This window comes from Rhodnius prolixus, unplaced genomic scaffold (genome assembly GCF_049639745.1).
Source record: "Rhodnius prolixus isolate KJV_2025 unplaced genomic scaffold, Rpr scaffold_1, whole genome shotgun sequence".
In the NCBI taxonomy this organism is placed as follows: Eukaryota; Metazoa; Arthropoda; class Insecta; order Hemiptera; family Reduviidae; genus Rhodnius; species Rhodnius prolixus.
In genome coordinates, this window is record NW_027411581.1 from 57162133 (window position 1) to 57178950 (window position 16818).

The 16818-nt window shown below is 35.9% G+C and overlaps 1 protein-coding gene across 1 annotated transcript in view; it reads right to left on the reverse strand.

The window, feature by feature from the left end:
- Window positions 1-16818, reverse strand: part of LOC141445989 (uncharacterized) — a 403642-nt gene that overhangs the window by 277015 nt on the left and 109809 nt on the right. Inside the window, exon 2 of the mRNA XM_074112314.1 lies at window positions 14419-14507. The gene's annotated coding sequence lies outside the window, so the exon portion shown is untranslated. The remainder of the gene's footprint in view (window positions 1-14418; window positions 14508-16818) is intronic.

The following is a 16818-nucleotide window of genomic DNA, read 5'->3' on the forward strand; positions in this document are numbered from 1 at the left end:
GATTATGGTGACCTAGTTCCAAGGTCGAAAGTATTGCAATAAATTTAAAAAATAAAAAATTCTGACTTAAATAGGCAATTATGTTTCTTCTTTTCTTTTATCCGGATCAATCCAAAATCCATGATCCATTTTCCATGAATAAAGGACATTATTAAACAATAAAAGCGACCTAATTTTTATTTACGTATTTATTTTTATTTTATTTAGGTATTTATTATTTTTGTTTTTGTGGGGTTTTCTCCTTATCTGTTAACTAGACATTATGCTAAGAAGGGACTGTTCATTAATTCTGTGACTTTATTCCTGTTTCATTTTACGGAAGCACTTCAACATCCTGGTTTAACTTTAAAGACTTTGGAGGTCACGGTTTACCCTGTTGTTCAGAGAGAGACAACACTTTAAGTTATAGAAACTTCGAAAAGCCTGAGACAATCAGAGTGTGAGAGGCGAAGCTGTGTGTCATTCAGCAAAAAAAGGGTTAGTCAGAATGTAAACTGAAGTGAAGAAATGTTCACGGGAACCTCAGAGAAAGAGAATATTGAAGATTAAAGATGGCGAGCGACTTGAAACTTAAAAGGAAGGAAGACTGTAGACTATGGGTCAAATTCTTTGTGCTATGTTCTAAGAATACGTTGACATCATTTGAGTTTCTGCTTAATTTCTTTATTACTTGTCTCACCTTTTACTTTTTATAGGCATTACATAAGCTTCTTAAATAGAATGACTTTTTAAAGGGAAATTTGCAATTAAAAATCCATATTCACATTTATCTTGGTCGTGCTTTTTAACTTGAGTTAAAAAAAATAATAATTCTTTACTACCGACTTTGAATATTTATATCAATATCTCAGGAATTCGGCCACCAAAATCGCTCAATATTTGTTTGTATTTCGCTGATTGCTATTTTAAAAAATTGCACCATATAAACGAAACTAAGTTACAGTCTGGGGATTTATGCAGCTTAATCAAGCAAGCAATTGCGGTCGCGTCAAATTCCTGAAATTATGATTTAATATTGTATGTTCTGAGGAGTACTTGAGATCAGCTGAAAACGAATAAAATGTTTTAAGGGAAGAAGGAAGGAATCAGTTTGATTGATTTTTTGGGGATTCTAATGAACTGCAATCCTAAACTTCCCTTCAAAGTTTTCTGTGCTTTTTAAGAAGTGGTTGGAATACTACGAGGCATGTCCAGAAAGTAAGTGTACTGAGGCTCTCACGCCGGAGGGATTTTCTTTTCGACAGGTTGGCTACACGGCAGTGTAGTTCCTCCCCTCCGCAATGAGACCGGTTCGAGGTTAGTACGTTGAGAACTGTCGACACGACAACAGGTTTCGAGAAAAATGTCAATCCAATCTCCCGCCAAGTGCGAAATACGCGGCGTCATCCGTTATCTCGTTTGGGAGGGAAAAACACCGGTTGAGGTTTAAAATGAGGTAAAAACTGCATATGGTGATAAAGCTACGAATCGTAAGAGTGTGTTCAAGTGGTGTCAAGCGAGTTTAAAAACGGTCGTACGTCTGTGCATGATGATCAGAGAAGCGGAAGACCTTCAATTGTTACTGACAAAATTGTGGAAAAAATCGAAAATGCGCTCCGTGACGATTGCAGATTGACTGTGCATGAACTTTCTGCGATGTTTCCGCAAATCTCCAGATCTCTGCTACACGAAACTATCACAGAAACTCTCGGATATCGGAAACTGTCCGCGAGGTGGGTCCCAAAACAACTGACAGACTAGCACAAGTTGAATCGAGTGGAGGCCGGGCAAGAGTTTTTGAGACGCTACAAACTCCATGGAGATGAATTTCTCCGCTCCATTGTTAAAGACGCTTTTGTCTGCATTTCAATATAACTGCTCTAACGTGTACCTATAGTTTTTTATTATAAGCATCTTGCTGGCAAACTTATTCTGTGATAGAGTTTAGTTATCTAAGAGTCGGATTGTACGTCAGATGAGTTCTAAAAGTGAAAAAGACTAAGTTCTCGCTGCATGACCGATCCATTTATAAGTGCTAGCCAGAAACTTCGAAGTGTAATACCCAACTACTTTTAATGATAAGTAGTTTTAGTATTATGAAAATATGTGCATTACTATAAGAATAGCAGTAGGTTAAGGAGGTTATTTGATAGAAAAACATAATCCTTTTCTATAAGATTAGGTTTTGCTTTACAAGAAGATCTCGTCACAGTGTCTGGGAAACTGAATCCATGCTTAAAGCGAGTATTTCTAGCATAATCTCCATTTTGAAAATTCGACTCTTCTCGTTAAGTGGAGTTGCAGGCAGTAAACAAATTTCAAGTGGGACATTCTCAATCTAGTTCTTTTTTAAGCGGAGAGCAGCAAAGCCTCTTCCGGTAAAATCAGTATTAGGTTTAAGAAGATAGTCTTCTCATGACATAATAGTGAGAGAACTAGTTCCAATGAAGTTGGCCGATAGTGCAGGAATGAGGAAGGTTAAAGGTAGAGGCAATGAAATAAAGAGCAGCGAAAGGTTAGTTATGTGTAAGTGAAGTTGTTTATTGTGTCGATACATCGATAGTAATTATATGTTACCAGTAGCAACGGGTTAGAGAGGAACACTGGCAGACACTGTTGTCATGTAAAAGAGATGCGTGGGAAGTTACGGGGCCATCCATAGATCTAATGTTTATAGATGCTTTTAAAAATAACTGCACATGTCTGCTGTCTCTTTTTGAATTTAATTACAAGAGAATTGCATCAAATCCAAAGACATTTCTGTCTAATGTTTGCTATTTTAATTACAATTTAGTATTAGAATGTTTTTTATTCAAATTAACTTTGGCAATTAATAGTTAGTGACCTTGAGACAGGTCGAGAGTATTATCTGAGACGTTGCTTTTCCGTACTGTTAAAAGAGGAAGTATTAAGTTAATTTTCGACTTTTTTTCCAAAATGCTTTGCGGGCCCCGCCTCTAACCTTTACTTTACTTACTTTCAATAAAAGGTTTTATAGATTCTGATAGAAAATCTCGTTGCTAACATCAGAGAAGTAAATAAAACTTTGCAAGATAATACGTCCTTGTTTTAATTTTGGAAATGTTAATATCGTTTTTTATTTTTTGGAAACGTAAAAAGTTAAATCGCGGCCACGAAGTAGTGACCCCAGCTGTCCGACCTCCGGCCTCTAGGTACACATGGTTATGGTTGGCCCGAACTTAGGACGTGCCTGCCTATTAAAACAACTGGGCGTTACCCGGCCATTAGTGTCCGTATATGTTGTATTATATAGATATAGCCCATACGTACAACACGCGTGCATGCCTCGTGCGGGTGAACAGGTTGTGGGAACTAAAACCACATCTGGAGCAGCACCGCCTCTCGCCGCCGTCAATGTACTCCCTACCCGCAACGATCTAAACCTCTTGTCTAGATTATAATCCGATCTAATTCTATCATGGTGATGGTAAAGCCAGAGTAGATGGTAATAACTTGTGGTTCTATTGTGTCCGTACTATTATTACTATAATTCACCTTTCACAATTCTTTACTAATATGTTTTTATTTATTGAGCGTGTCATTATCAAGGTGAAGTAATCACTGACTGCAATTAAATGTTATTTCAGTAAAGATCTGAAAGGTTAATAGGTTGTTGTATAATTTCTGTCTATTTGCGTTTTCTGCATATAGTGCACACTATTGAAACGCAGCGCATGATTTGTCTATATCAAGTATTTGTAATTTTACTAAATCAAATTTTTGTATTCATTTTGCAACGTTCACACTATGAAATTATCCACCACCATGAATCGATAAAAGACTGATTGACGAAATAGCTGGAAATGTAAAACTTCTAAATTTTATTACCTTATATCTTCTTAAAAAATACAGCTAGAAAGCTGGAATTGTGGGCAATTGTAAAGCTAAATGAGTACTATAATTGACTGTATTTTCGCAGAGATAACTCCAATAGGACAGGAGATATAGTAATTCGAAATATGAAGTCAATGTAAATCTCTCAAACTTTGCCACCTTAGGTATATCTTCTTAAAAAATACAGCTAGAAAGCTGGAATTGTGAGCTATTGTAAAGCTAAATGAGTACTATAATTGACTGTATTTTCGCAGAGATAACTCCGATAGGACAGGAGATATAGTAATTCGAAATATGAAGTCAATGTAAATCTCTCAAACTTTGCCACCTTAGGTATATCTTCTTAAAAAATACAGCTAGAAAGCTGGAATTGTGGGCAATTGTAAAGCTAAATGAGTACTATAATTGACTGTATTTTCGCAGAGATAACTCCAATAGGACAGGAGATATAGTAATTCGAAATATGAAGTCAATGTAAATCTCTCAAACTTTGCCACCTTAGGTATATCTTCTTAAAAAATACAGCTAGAAAGCTGGAATTGTGGGCAATTGTAAAGCTAAATGAGTACTATAATTGACTGTATTTTCGCAGAGATAACTCCAATAGGACAGGAGATATAGTAATTCGAAATATGAAGTCAATGTAAATCTCTCAAACTTTGCCACCTTAGGTATATCTTCTTAAAAAATACAGCTAGAAAGCTGGAATTGTGGGCAATTGTAAAGCTAAATGAGTACTACAGTTGTCTATATTTTCGGAATGTTTCAGTGTAACTTTATGTTTTCTAAATTTTATTTCCCTAATAAACTATTCGCTGATCAAAATGCGGTCACAATTTTTTTGTGACCGCATTTCTCAAATTTGAAAGTTGTCTTTTTTGATATAGAAATAGAAATAGAAAAGAAATTTATTATTCTGGGACAATTGTCCCCTAAGAATAAATACAGGTACAAATAGAGGCCTTAACAGTTTGGCCTGTGATTATACAGAAATTAAATAAATAAATAAGTATTTACAAAAGTGAAAATAAAAATAACAGCAGAAATTAAGGAAATAAATTAAAACAATTAGAATTTCGGAGGAAGCTGAATAGAAAGGAGATAACTGAATAGACGGGATTTAAAGATGGATAGGGTAGGAGCATGGCGGACAGATGATGTCAAGGAGTTCCAGAGAGAGGTAGCACGTATTAGGAAGGACTTGTCAAAGGATGAGGTACGGTGAGAGGGAATATAGAGATCAGATGAGCGAGATCTAGTGTTACGGGAATGGATGGAGGATTAAAATATAGGAAGGAGTTGAAAAATATAGGAAGGCCTTGAGACTGGATGACTTGAAAAAGGAAAGAAGCCAAAAAATATTGGCGGCGATAGACAGGAAAAAGCCACTTCAACTCATCGTAGCAGTGCAAAATGCGAGAGTCTCTGGAAATGCTGAAAATAAATCTTATGAAGCAGTTCATGGAGGCGCTTAAGCTTAGCTTCAATATCACCAGAAAGACCGCCATACACTAAACAACCATAGTCGAAATGGGGTATGATATAAGTTGTATTAATCTATTTTGTTTCTGATGTTTCAAAAAATGTGTTTTAGTCAATAATTAAAATGTAACTTAGTCAGTTTTATTTGTAGATGATAAAGAAATTTTGTAAAATTAAGATGAATATGGGTGGGTTATAAAAATATTCAATGTGGGCCACATGCGGCCCGATTTAGGAACAAAAATTTTTGGTTAAGAGATGGATATTATTCTAGGTTTTAGAAAACAATTGTACAAAGGTTAGGTGTCTTTCTACTAGCATTTATATTATGTTAGCATTAATTTGCCTTGAAAAAAAATTATACTAAAAAAGACGATTCACCTATATCTTTGGCTGTAAAATAGAAGTACTTTTATTGCGTGACCCAAGCAAAAATAGACTCTAGCCCACTCTAAATATGTCAAACGTAAAAGCGGAGTGACAAAGTTGCTTCTACTCCAATGTAATATTTAACTTTTAAAGGCAATTTAATTTCTTTTTTATCATTTTGTCCGCTCTGCAATCTAAAACATAATAATAAAATAAAATGAAAAAAAAAAAAAACATTCTTCGCTTAGTTAACTTACACACACATAAATCCAAACCACACAATTTGTGTCCTCTATATTAGCAGTTGTCTACGTCATTGTAACATCTTGGGGAAGGTAATTGCAGTGTTAAAAAGTTTAGTGCAGGTTGTTCTCACGGTATAAAACTCTTACTGGTTATAATTTCTGTGAAACTTCTGGTTATTCTGTGTTAATGACTTAACTACTTTTTTTTTTATTATTATAAGTAGTATTGTGCGTTTTACTTATTTTTTTTTTTTTTGGTATATAAAAATTTATATTTTGAGATTTTCTTTTCTTTGAAAACATCAAGTACGTAATATCAGAGCACGCATTGCGTTTCGGTGGGTGGAATATTTTTTGTATATTAATCTTTGTTTATTCTTTAAAATTTTCCTGAGTCTCTGTAGGTGAGAACACTGAACAAAGAGTTCTAAGATTGTATCAACGGATCCGATAGAGATACTTCAAGTAGATCTGCTAACTTCAATAGCCGTTTGAGACCATTAACGTCGTCCTCTAAGAAGAGATTCCCGACTGAACGTGGCATACAGGTATTCTGAATTCTATTCTTCTTCTTCGAGTACATCATTACGAGTTGTACACTCTTGATTTTTTTAATGTGTAACATTTAGCCCATACCCTCCATAGTTAGTTTACTTATTAAAATTATCTCTCCTTAGTGTTAATGCAAGTCATTTAACTAGACAATATTCAATTAATCTTTTTTTGTCTCTCATCACTTACGAGGGTCGTTTAAAAAGTCCGAGCAAAGTCAGAGAGATAGCACCACTGGCGCGTATCGAGGTTATGTTTAGTTAGTAGCATCTCTTGGAAGAACACACACCAAGTTTCAGCCAGATCGGTCTATTTCTTTGTGTTTGGCATTCGTTTGAATCGAGGAAGTCGAGTGATTTTCAAAAAATGGACGAAAAAGAATTTCGTGTGTTGATTAAACACTACTTTATGAAAGGCAAAACGCCTCAGGAGACTAAAGAGAAGCTTAATAAACATTATGGTGACTCTGCAACTTCGATTAGAACAGTTTATAAGTGGTTTCAAAATTTGGTTTCAAAGTGGCCATATGGGCACAAGTGACGCTGAACGTTCTGGACGCCCCTGTTGAGGGTTACTACTCCAGAAATCATTGATAAAATCCATGATATGGTGATGGATGACAGAAGAGTGAAGGTGCGTGAGATTGCTAGTGCTGTGAGCATTTCGAATGAACGGGTACATAATATTTTGCATCAACATTTGGACATGACAAAGTTATCCGCAAGATGGGTGCCGCAATTGCTCACGCTTGACCAAAAACGAAATCGTGTGAAGTATTGCAAGCACGGTTTGCAGCTGTTCCAGAAGAATACGCAGGACTTTAAGCGTCGTTTCGTCATTGTGGATGAAACCTGGATACATCACTACACTCCTGAGACCAAAGAACAATCTAAACAATGGGTTACCAAGGGGGAATCTGCGCCAAAAAAAGGCGAAGACCGTTCCTTCGGCCGGTAAGATTATGGCGACTGTCTTTTGGGAATAATCCTCATCGACTATCTGGAAAAGGGTAAAACTATTACAGGTGCATATTATTCATCGTTATTGGACCGTTTGAAAACCGAGCTGCAAGAAAAACGCCCACGATTGGCCCACAAAAAAAGTCCTTTTCCATCACGACAACGCACCAGCTCACACCTCAGCAGTTGTGGTCGCAAAATTAATGGAAATAGGGTTCCAACTCGTTTCACATCCTCCCTATTCTCCAGACTTGGCTCCCTCGGACTACTATTTGTTCCCCAATGTGAAGAAATGGCTGGCGGGAAAAAGATTTTATTCAAACGAGGAGGTGGTTGCAGAAACGAATGGCTATTTTTCAGACTTGGACAAATCCTATTATTCGGAAGGGATCAACAAACTAGAGCAGCGTTGGACAAAGTGTATAAGCCCAAAAGGAGACTATGTTGAAAAATAAAAAAGGTTTTCAAACGTACTACTCGGTCCGTAAAAAGCTACATCGTGGAATCTTATCAACAGTAGTAGCTATCCATTTGCGATTATTCCTTCACCATTCTCAAAAACAGCAACCTTCAGAAATGCTAAAAAGAAAAAGAAGTGTTACGTACTTTATGGGAACTGCAAGTTCTACAATTACAGCTATTGAGAACTGTGTGCTGAATGTAAAAGGTCGAAATATTCATGAACTATATCAAAAGCTGTAGTATTCTCAGCCTCTTGCTCATGCGTGGTTCTCCACTCGTACGAGAATAACTGCTCAAAGAGTTCGTGCTTAAGAAGACGCTTTATATTTAGGGTTGTTCAAGATAGGTGAGCTGGGAGTCAGGGATAACCAATCTCTGGTGCGAATGAACACATGCTTGCCCAATATCTTCTCTAAGTGGCCCACGGTGTTCTGAAATAAAGTGAAAAGATAAAAAATGAAGAAAATAGCGCTTAAGGATGATCGAGGCAATACCGTACCAAACAATTACCTCCCTCGTTAACCTTTCAACTACTGGAGAGTTAATTCACGTGACCCAGTGCCTTTCCAGGGGACCAGTGGGCCTGTGTAAACGCGGTGACAACTTCCGGCGATGTTTAGAAACTCTCCGTGTCACGTGATGTAAACTGATCCTAATGATAAAAACCTTAAAAAGAGCATTCCGGGTACAGATGTTGTGGATCATACCTATCAAATTAAATTTGTAAATTGAATTAGATTCTTGCGTGAATCTTGCCTGTTGTATATAATTGTTCGACTTTTAAATGAGTTTGTCAACCCTTGTCTAGATTTCGACTTTTTCTGACTGTGTCATCTCAATCTATTGCCATCTACTTATATGGCCAGAGCTAAAATAAACATAAAGGGTAGCCTTCATATGGAAAATGGAAAGTAAAATACAAGGGAATATCACCGAATTGGCTACCAGTTCGTCTAGATTTCTGAAGCATTCTGGGTGGTGATGTTAGGAATCATCCCTATCCAATTAAATTTGTAAATGTGATGTAGCCCGCGTGAATCTTGTCTGTTGCAGAAAATGACCCGTATTTTAATTGAGTTTGACAACCCTGTTGTATGTGATGGTTTCCTAATCCGTTTCCTGTATGACATGAAGAATTGGGCGGAACATAGCCTTTAGCAGTGAATGTCACAACTCTCAACCATGCTTTTAAATATGATTTACGGTGTAAATATGCTCAAAGAAAATATAGCAAAATTGAATAAAATCGGCGATCATTATCCAGCATCGTAGAGCTAACTTCTAAACTATTGTGTTTATGAAAACAAACATAAACTGCAGTTAGAAATAAAGAAGTGCATAAATGTTAGGTTATACTCTTTAACGATTATGCACAACCTGGACGGAAAACAACTAAAGCTTTAGAATTTACTTCTTTAACAAGCGGATCCGGTAAAACTTCAAAAGTGTCGGCTCCTTTTTCCGAACATGTTATTTATTAATTTTTTGCTGAAGGAAGATACTAAAAGTCATGTTTTTCTTTTCTAGAACTCCTGTTTTCCAGTAGATTTGCGTAGAACGCTAGAATAAAGTAGCATATACAGGTAAATGATTGCTTTTTTTTATTCCAAGTAGTTTATTAAATTTTACTCTTTGTTTTATGTTCGTTTTTTTGAATGGAATTTAGCATTCAAATTATCTTCCATATACAGTGGGACATCAAACAACCGAGGCATTTAAAGTAACATGTTAAAAAAAAAATGAAGTCTAACTGTTAACCGTTTCTAATGACATTTTGTAGAAAATTCATATCTGTTGAAAGAGCATTAAAAAAAAGTATATTTTCACATTAGTTTTATGTCTAATGAGGTAATATTTACTATTTAGATCATTGAGTTGGTTAGATACAGTGACTTAAGGACAACCTTGAAGAATATTAAATGTAAATCTTTTGTACCTCGTACTCTAATTTTGACTGTTACGTTTGGTACTCTCATAATTGATCTTGATGAAAAGAAAAGCTAAAAAAAATGAAGGCAAATGACGCCATATAAGGTAAATAGTTATTTGTGGGTGGAATAAATGACCTGTATAAATATAGATAATTGTAGTTTTTAGACATTGAGAGAGAGAAGTAAATAAATAACAGCTTTTTAAATTTTAGGGTGGTTCATGTTATCGTGGACTTTCATTTCCGTATTATTTATCAACAAGATTGAGATTGACGGATACTGCGCAGGATCTGGTGATGGATGGGTTTCCGAAAAAAATGGATCGCATTCCCTAATTCCGACGCCAAAGCAGCTTCTGACTATCTACGAGGCAAACTGTCTCGTATATGGCAAGATACTTTTTTGGGTCAATAAAATTCACCGCAGGAATGAAGCTGGTTTAAGTTATTCTTTCAGAGCTTTTCGCTTAAAGAAACACAATCCATTTTACTACCAGAAAGAAAGCTGAGGTAAAGTATATCTTCTTCTTAACTGGCGCTACAACTCATGCAGAGTCTTGGCCTCCTCAAGATGTGCCCGCCAGGCGTCTCTTTCCTGCGCAGCCGCCCTCCAGTTTCGGAATCCTAACATACATGCAGCATCCTTTGCCACACTATCCTCCCAGCGCAGCTTTGGTGTGCCTACCCTCCTGGATCCTTGCATGTTTCCTTCCAGCACCTTCTTAGGAATCTCATCTTCACTCATCCTAGCTATGTGCCCTGCCCACCGCAGTCTACCAAGCTTTATTAATTTTGAGGTAAAGAAGATCAGTGCCTCGGAAAACCTACACTATAAATAACTTTTTAAAAAAGTAAAAATTCAGGGATTTTATCAAGGTTTACTCGCGCAGCGAATCCGAATGTTTAGGATAAACTTCAGTTCTTTACATCGGAACGGGGGTTCTCTATCGTCTCAGCTATGGCATATTCTGAATTATTGTATAAAATTTGGATGAGTAGTTTTTAGAAGACTCACCGAGCCTGTCTGTGGTCTTAGGTGCTTTTATATTCCTCCGCAGTGACTAATTCTAAGTTGTGCAAAATTGAGCTCAATCCATTGCAACCTAAAACTTCCCACTTGTACTTCCCATGCTATTATTTACAGAATGCACTATCAACACACTGGAAAATGCAATTTAAATTAGCAACGTGAAGATCGAGAATTACCATGAATAAATTTTAAGCCCGGGAAACTGCTTGTTCTCTGACTTTTGTTGGTCATACTCTTGCGACTCTTAATATGGAAGCGGAACTGCAGAAGAACCCTGGCTACGTATTTAACTAGAGACTGAAATCCCAGCGTAAAGTCCAAACTTTGCACTAATTAATGGGATTAGCATAATGAGAATGAATAAATGTGTTACTATTTAAGGTCACACTTGATCTTGTATTCTTGATATCCATAAAAATTACTGGTTTGTTACCAGCAATTAATTACATTCTTACAACAACAAATAACAGGTCCATAAAACATTGTAACATATTCCAGAACCCTATTATAACCATATTTGCACCAAACTGCACACTTACATAAACTTCAAACACAAAAACTACACGATGCACACGTTTGAACAGCTGTTCGGATATCTCTGCCCTTCGCTGAGTCAGCCTTAATGCAACGCGATGTGTAATAAAGTGACAAAAAGCAAAATGCAATCTGTAAAAACTAAAACAATATTTTAAAATATAATTTAATAGCCTGTAAATGTGTAATTCAGTTTACAAATTTAGATCACTTACAGCCTAGGTTATCAGGCAACTTTGCAGTTTAATACTTAGCATTTTTAATGTATAATTACCATCTGTTTTGTTTGTAGAATGGATATACTTTTATTTTCTTTTACCTAAAATATAATTGGTGTAGACTTTTTAATTTGAATGTTAAGTAATAGTTAATTAAGCGAGCAGAAGCTCTTAAAGTTTATTGCAAAGTTGGGAGCGAAATTTCGAAATAGTTTTAGAGAGGGCCTGATATGCGTGGGGCAAACACCTCTCCTAAAGATATACAGTGTCGAGAACTATAAAAATGCAAATCTACATCAATTTTTGAACCAAATAACACTTCATTCTAGAAAATAAATTCACGAAACGATAATCTTAAAAGTGTGAAACTTCCCCTTAATAATTGTAAGAGCAGAACGTCGTTTTAATGTTGAGTAGAGGGAGCCCTAACCCTTTCATCCTTTCAAATTTCATCACAATCGAGTGATTTTTTTTACTGAGTTATTAGTAATAATAATTTTGGAATGGGCTTTACATGCATGGGGCTAACTCCTCTCCCATTCAATGTACAGCGTCGAGACCCCCAAAAGACACATCTACATAAAATTCCGAATCGAATGACACCTCATTGGGGAAAATTGGTTCGCGCGTTTAGGAGCTACGTTGTTTACAAAAAAAGGTAACAACAAGAACAATTTTTCAAAATGCAGTTTTTGCCCATTTTCAGCAACGTATTTCTCGAAATCTATTTAATCTATGTTAAAAAAATTACAGTTACAGTTATAAAGGAGGATTTGCCGTATATTTTAAAGAAAATTTGGGTATTTTATCTTTTATAGAAAAAGAGAAAAAAATTGTCAAAGTTGGGTGTTTTTTAACGTTACGCTTTTTCGTACAGTTTTAGACGATCAACACTTATTCAACTGACCTACCGGACAGTTTTAATAACTCAAAAAATGTATTCATTAATTATAATTCCAGTAAACAGATTCCAGGGGGGTGGAATTTTGGAGCTTTACACTTTGGATCTGAGTTCCAATATCGTACGATTTTAAATTTTGGACTTTTGCCTTCAAAGGCAAAATTAAATTATAGAAATTTTCCTCAAATAAAAATAAAACTATTACTTTTGCCAACACCAAGAAAGATAAAGTCAATTTTAACCATCTGCAATAATGACTAGTATATCGACAAAACGAATCTTTCGAAAAAAAATAAAGAAAGAAAGAAAGAGATACGCTATGGACCTTTGAGCTTGCTGACCTTTACATAGCGCGCAGAAAAGATAGTGCCCAGTCATCTGCCCAAGCATTAGAAGAGGAGACTTCTTGATCTTGTGGTAACGGCTTCAACACAACAGCAAAGACTGGAAGATTACAACAAGTGGGTACTGTACCGACACTAATAATGGCCCGCTTTTTTACCCACATTACATACCGTCGCACGTACAGACACCAGACACAGATATACAATGGAGAACGGTAACGCACAAAACCTCCTGCCGCCAAAAAAACTACAATAATTTTATAATTTGAACGAAAAAATGAAAATGTAAATAAACAAAATCTTTTATTTACCAGTACTTTAAAAACAATTTCTCTGATTAGTGGTCCTGTTTTATCTCCTGCCTAAATTGTGTAAGAGAAATTAGTTCAAAATTTGGTTTTGATAAAAATTATTCAAAGGACAAACATCGATTCTCATTTTAATTCTGCAATAATTGTTGCAGTTCCACCTGACAAATTTATCTCTTACTTGCGAGTTTATATTAAACGTACAATTAGCATCATTTAAACATAAACTGGATTAGTACCCGCATTAGATTAGTTAAGAACAAGGAAAATTTTATCTCCAGAAGCTTATGGCTAGCCTAAAGTAGGTCTAGCAGAGGAACCTCACCTTGTGAACATAGCGATTCCAAAGACTAACTGATCGATTCCACTTCTCCCTACAACAATCTACAAATTTGCTCTGAGTAGATTAGTATTTTCTGTGGATCTGTTTTCAGAACTTAGCTGTCCTTATAAAAAGCATATGGCCAGCTGAGTTTTTGGGTCAGGGCCAATTGGAGGTGAGGCGTTTGCCTTGACTAATAGATGAACTAGTTTCTTCCATGGCGTTTACAAATCTATCCCCAATGATTCAATAGTCGCAGATGGAGAAGAATCAGCAGGACGTTCATCTAGGGCAGTGCTTCCCAAAGTGGTCCATACGGACCCCCAGGGGTCCCCGGTATCATTCAGGGGTCCGCGCAAGGTTCAATATAAAATAATAAAACTGTGATCCATTTTTATTATTATGGAAATTAGAAACTAACCAGGTGACCAATTAAATTTAATCAAAACTAAAAGCGCAATATCTGTGTTTGTTGCAAAACTTTTTCTGTAAATACAAAACTTGGGAAGAGGAGAACGTTCTCAGTTTCCAAATCTTTCGAAATTGTAAAATAGAGATGAAGATTTGCTTGCTCACTGTCGAACACTTAACGGCTCTTCATGCAGACCTGAACCAAAGATTACTCGTGGGGATTTGCGGTAGCTACTCACAAACATTGAGCCGGATATAAATACACTCATAACATCTCATCACGTTCATCCAAATTATTAATTTTTTTAAATTTTATTTTAAACAAAAGTTATAATTTCAATAAATACTTCTTCAACAAAATGCTTTTTTAAATTTGTAATTTTTATACTATGCATTTATGTAGCTTTTTCACTTGGGAGTCCGCGGGCAAGTTTTGACTATAAAAAGGGATCCATGGGTCAAAAAAGTTTGGGAACCACTAGTCTAGGGCAAAGTTAAGGATCACCAGAGTGCTTACCCAACGATCGCTGAAGACTGAAGACATTCTTTGCCAGAAAATTGCTATCATAACTGACACTCATTTCCACTCAGACACGGAAGTATATTCTGTAACAAAAAATTAAACATTATAAAGTAATAATGTTGTTACATTAACTTTTAAATCTTTTTTATTTTTTAAGACGAATGCATTTGGTTTTTGTTTTTTTTAAGCCACAGCCTCATAGATATACGTATATTTCTGTGCAGTGTAGTTAATCAGTGCAGAGAAAAATGAAGGCAAAAAGGCCGAGATGAAAAAAGAAATGGTCTTTATGTAAACTTTGTAAGATTTGAAGGAACTTAAAGTAGGTAAAGAAAAGACTGTTAGCGTTTTGAAAGAGGTTTCTCTCCGAGGAACAGGCGGACAGGCTAGAAAAGGAATTAGAAGCTATGATACAATTCTGTTATGGCCAGTTTAGGGATGCCTGCTGCAAGGTATGAACTATTGGCAATACTTAACAGTAAAAGTAAAGAACAGTAATCTAATAAGACACTTCAGGTTACCTAGGCAAAAATATAGAGCAGGCCATTTAAAGAGACGTTCCAAAGAGACATTAAAACGCGATAAATGTAACCACCCACCAGTGACATTATTCAAATGGAACGGCCAGTGCTAGCTTGATAGTGAAGAACATTTAGTAATGTGTTATTAGTTTTAGTAGATGGTGTCCATATGACAAATCTATGACGTGAGAAATTTTTAAACGTAACCCCCTCTGCCATCTTCCAATTTGTCGTCATGTTTCACTGAGTTTAGTGTGTTTATCTTTTACCAAATAGAAGAGTACACCTTTTACTAATGGCTTAGATATTTTTACAACAAATAACACTAAATGTAAGAGAGCCTATTTGTTATATTTCAAACTTTATTTCTTTTATTATATCTTTAAAGGTTATTCATTTCTAAAAAGTGTGCAATATAATTCAGATATTTCAAGCGAACTGGCGCCCTGTTCAATCTCGGGAAACCCATTCAGTTTTTGCACACTGTTTTCGTTCATTTTGAGGGAAGTATTATTATATCTACCGGTTATAATTGATCAGGCAGATATTCAATACTAATTAGGCCCGTCATTTCCAGGTTTTTCAATTTTTCATCGTTTATTTGCACTAGTACCTTCAATTCAGGGCAACTCTCTTTGTTTTTATCTAACATTGGTCTTGTTTTGAGACTTTAAAGACGGAAATTACTTTTTTGTCCCTCTAAATGGTCCTGAATTTCCACTTTTTTATCGTGCATTTGCGCTTCCTTCCTCAAATAAGGGTGACTCTCTTTGTACTATACAGCACCAGACTTTTTTTGGAACTCTAAATACGGAAGTTGTTCTCTTACAGCCTATACTTAACTTTTTCCTAAATTCGTAGCATTTATTTGCACTTCTAAATTCAGATGAGGGTGAGTCTTTTTGTGGTATTCAATACTGGTCTTGTTTTGGGCTTTAAAGACGGAAATTACTCTTTAACCGCATTAACTATGCCTATTTAGTGTATTTAGATGTATTGCTTAGCTCTGCTGACTTCCTTTTCTTCTTCAAGAATGTTCTCCCCAATCGGCGGAAGTGCTAACCCCCCCCCCTGCCAAAGGGTTCTGGTGGATCATACACTGGACTCTTGCGTGGCGATCCTGGGTTCAATTTTAGCTGCCTGCCCTAAGATTTCCAGGAGCTTCTTCAGCTCAGCGTCTTGTTGTAAACGATGAAGATGGTTCACCAGAATCCAAAACTCATTGTATACAAGAATACATTCCTTTTTGATTTCCTGAAAACAAATTATCGTTGACATTAGTCCATTTTCTTAAGAGAAAAATTATTAACATTAAAACTGTCCGGTAGGACAGTTGTATAAGGGTTGATCGTCAAAAACTGCACGAAAAAGCGTAACATTGAAAAACACCCAACTTTGACAATTTTTTCCTCTTTTTCTATAAAAGATAAAATTCCCAAATTTTCTTTAAAATATAGTCAAAATTCTCCTTTATAACTGTAATTTTCTTCCAACAACCCAGATCTGATAATTGTTAGCGTTATCTTTAATTGACGAACATCTAAGTGGTACACACTGCATCTGGATTGAATTCTAGCTGTACGTGTCATTAGTATGCAAAGACGATGTTTTCGATAAGATGTAGTCAGTCTCTGATATTAATAGTGGACAAAGTTTTCTCCATCGCCTAGGAGCACATCGTTCAGACGAAGTTAGAAACTCAGAATGAATGTGCCCACAGTAGATACCATAAATCAACAAGCTATTCATAGCTTAGCGCATTCTTTAACCGTGTTTAAGAGAAAGATGGTGTGAAGGCAATGAGAACTGGCTAGAAGAAGATGGAAATAAAAAATGTCTTTTAATTTTTGCCATGAGCACGTGTATAAACGTC